Consider the following 4,196-nt stretch of genomic DNA (forward strand, 5'->3'; position numbering starts at 1 on the left):
TAGGTACGGGCAAACTGAATAACGATGATCAAAATGTATAAACATTTTGACCCCTCCCTTTACTTTAAAATTCACCGAAAATCAGGAAATTAATCAATTTTAATGTAATTTTCAGTATTTTTCAAATAATGATCGCGGAATATATTGGACTGATTATTTTATTTAAATCTTAGTGAAAATGTATCATTTTTTTTTTAAATACCTTTACTAAAGTTATGGTTTTCAGTAGTAAATAAAAAACACAAGAATTTATTTTTGCTTTTATATATAAATAAAGCATCGTAATTTGTAACAATAAAAAAAATTACAGGAACATTACAAAAAAGCCCCTAAAGTCCGTATTAATGAATTCTATATAACTCGAAGAAAAATGAATTTCTCGTACTACCAATATTATCATTGAATTAAGCATTGTTTATTTAAAATTTTCACACAAAAAATTGTAATAACAAAATACTTTTACTTTTTTAAATTAATAAAAATTCACAGGGACATTACGAAAAAAAGTCCGTATAAATGAATTCGTTATAATTCGAAGAAAAATGAATTTCTCGAACTACCGATATTATCAGTGAATTAAGCATTGTTTATTTAATATTTTCACTATATATATATATATATATATATATATATATATATATATATATATATATATATATATATATATATATATAATCGCAAGACTGATTTTTATATGCAATATTTTAATAATTTCCTTTTTCGCAAGACTGTGAAACTTTCAGCCTAACATAATTATTATGTCATCTCGAACAATAATTAAAAAAAATAATTTAAAAACAGCAACAAAAAATAATTAAATTAAAAAATGATAAAAATTGATACAAACGTTCAGAATAGGAATATACGGATGCACGTCTGGGGGGAAAAAAGAAACCTGACACCCCTACCTCCTTTTACTATCATGACTTCATTTTGAAACAGCGTTTCCGTTTCGATTGCCTGTAATTTTAGGCCTTCGTATAATCGTGTTTATAAACCTTTATTTGTTGCATTTTTGGGCCGACGATAAAATTACTTGCTTTTTGAGGGCTAATTGTTATTTTTTGTACAAAAATTTCTTTGTTTTTTTTTATTTAATTCAATATCATGGGATTTAATTTACTATTTATCTTTGAAATAGACACAGAAAGCTAATAATTATCTGTTAAAGGATTTTTACAATGAATACATTTAACTTCAAAATTTAGCTGAATTGGTTAGATCGCCGTGAAAAAATGTTTCATAACTTTTCTTTTTTTCACGTGTACAAATATTTTTTTTCTTTTGGAAATTAACTTTAGTCTCTACACTTTTAAATACAATAAAAAAGTAGTCGGAAACCTACAAAAAATGATGATAAATCGGCTTTCAAAACTAGGTCCCTTTATCTTTATCCGCCCATTTTGCTCGTACCTAATATATAAACATAAATACACGGTTATTTTTAAGTGAAAATAAATTTCGAAATCGAATAAATTAAAAGTAGTTTACTTGACAAAATTTAACTTTTAAACCGTTTTTCAATTAAAAAAATTGTTTTTTTTTATATAAATAAATTACAATAATTAAAAAAATTGTTTTTTTTAATATAAATAAATTACAATAATTATAAAAGTTTCTTTTTTTTTGCCTATTTTCCATGCACTATGTCCCTTTAACAGTTATCTCCCTTGGCCGGACATTTTTCTTTTAGAGTTTCCTCTGACTCGACAACGTTATTTTTAAAAATATTATTTCATCTTAACTACGAAATTTTTTTCTTTACCCACATGTCCGACCCCCTTACTTCTAGCTGTGTTGTTCATTTCCTTACGCATAAAAAGTACATAGCAAGCATACCCGGTGAACCAAGTGCAAGTGAAATACAAACGATTGCACTGAAAGGAACGGCTAGAATCCTGAAAAGATCTCTTGGTTGGACTCACTAAAATAGGGGTAAATGTCAGACATCTGGTTGGATGTCCCATCCCCTAGAAGAAAAAGTTTAAGAAAAATGAAAAAAAAAAGGGGGAAGCCTTTTATAACTTCTCGATTCTTATCTTTTCTCTTTGTGTTCTCAACAATGTTTGTTGGTTTGTTCGTTTGTTTTGTTCCTTTCAGGGTTTTTTTTTTACCGTATCTGGGAGAGGATAAAGCGGGAAAAGATAGGATGGGATAGGTAGAGGAAGATTGAGGTGGAGTTTTTTGTTTTGTTTTGTTTACAGTAATTAGTTATATGGGACAAATGGTTGTATTTAGTGTAGAATTTAGAAGTATACATATGTATATACCCCCCACACACATCTATATATATAAAAGGCAAAAATCGGTGTGTATGTATGTATGTATGTATGTATGTATGTATGTTTGTTTGTAACGCTAAAACTTTTGAAAGACGGAACCAGAGTTGACAAATTTGGTATCATATTGCACCTTGATCACCCGGATGACAAATATCGAAATTTCACGTCAAACGGACCAGTAGAAAGGGGTCAACTGATCGTTTTTCTCCTAGGGGGGCCCCCCAAAAAACCTGTCATTTTAACGTTATTCAATACGTGTCACGTGACGTGACGTCAGCTCAAACTTTTGACAGACACAACCAAAGTTGACAAATTATGTATCATATTGAACCTTGATCACCCGCATGACAAATATCGAAATTCCACACCAAACGGACCATTAAAAGGGGGTGAACTGATCATTTCTCTCCTAGGCGGGCCCCCAAAAAAACCTGTCATTTTAATGTTAATATTACATAATCCAAAAACGCTTAGTCATGTCACGTGACGTGACGTCAACATCCAGTAATGGCGAACAAATGTAAACAAACACTTTGTTTTACCGATACTTTTGTAATTTCTCTTCTGCTTTGTTCTAGAGATTATTAAACTCCATGACAATGTCTCCAACGTATTTAACTGGTTAAAAATAGTATTTATACAAGAGTTTTAACGAAAAATATCAGGAAAAAATGTACAGGAATAAAAAAAAATTCAGCTTTCAAAATATTCGTCGATAAAAAAACCGATCTTTATATTTACGCTAGCCATTTTGTATATTACCACGTGACCTGCTATCTCTTAAACTGGAGGGGGGGGGATCCACTTGAATCCAACAAAACCAGTAATTTTTTTTTTCTATTATATATACATCATTTTCTATAAAATTAAGTGTAGACTTTATAATTAAAACAAAAAATGTTATTCATACTAAAAAAAAAAAACGCTTAGTCATGTCACGTGACGTGACGTCAACATCCACTAATGGCGAACAATTGTACCTATTTATTATGCCTCCCCACGGGACAGTTAGACACCAGGGTCGTTTTTTTAACGTGGAGAAAAGGTACAAAAATAAAAATTGTCTCAGTCGTGGAGGATTTCTCCTCCACCGAAAGAGAACAAGAAATAGAAGTGCAGCATCTGAAGAACAGATACTACACTTTGATCTTGACCAAAAGGCCAAGAATGCGAACAATTGTAAATAACAACTTTTTTCACAAAACCAACACCGTCTTTCTTTTTTTTCTCTCTCTTTCTCTCTCTCACCCACTTACTCTTCCCTCTCTCTCACCCTCTTTCTCTTGACGTCACACCACTGTTAAACTGTGGGGGGGGGGGAACACATTCCCAGGCATTATCTCCTATAGATGCACATTTTATTAGAAATTCAGCTTTCAAAATATTAGACGATAATAAAAATATAAAACCAACACCCTCTTTCTCTTTTCTCTCTCTCTCACCAACTTACTCTTCTCTCTCTCTCACCCTCTTTCTCTTGACCTCCTACTACTGTTAGACTGTGTGTGTGTGGGGGGGGGGAAGAGGCAGCTTGAAAACCAACAAAAACAGTGCACAGTTTCCCAAGCATTTGGGGTGGGAAGGGGGGGAAGAAGCCGAGCGCACAGTTTCGTGTGAGAGAGAGAGAACAATTCTCAACCTATATACTCAACAAATTTTTTATCTACAGATTTGAAAGTTTGTATATAGGGTATTCAGACATATGGAAATATATCTAGCATAATCTATCTATTATATCTATAAAAGTGAAAATGTGTGTGTGTGTGAGGTAGCCAGAGAGAGAGAGAGAGAGAGAGAGAGAGAGAGACAACAATTCTCAACCTATATATTCAATACATTTTTTATCTACAGATTTGAAAATTTGTATATAGGGTATTCAGACATATGGAAATATATCTAGCATAATCTATCTAT

General features: G+C 31.6%; 1 pseudogene; it reads right to left on the minus strand.

The window, feature by feature from the left end:
* Positions 1-3,322: 3,322 nt before the first annotated feature.
* Positions 3,323-3,456, minus strand: LOC145271820 (U2 spliceosomal RNA; annotated as a pseudogene).
* Positions 3,457-4,196: the final 740 nt, after the last annotated feature.

Source organism: Euprymna scolopes, chromosome 46 (assembly GCF_053919585.1).
Source record: "Euprymna scolopes isolate OS-2025 chromosome 46, ASM5391958v1, whole genome shotgun sequence".
NCBI classification, from domain to species: Eukaryota; Metazoa; Mollusca; class Cephalopoda; order Sepiida; family Sepiolidae; genus Euprymna; species Euprymna scolopes.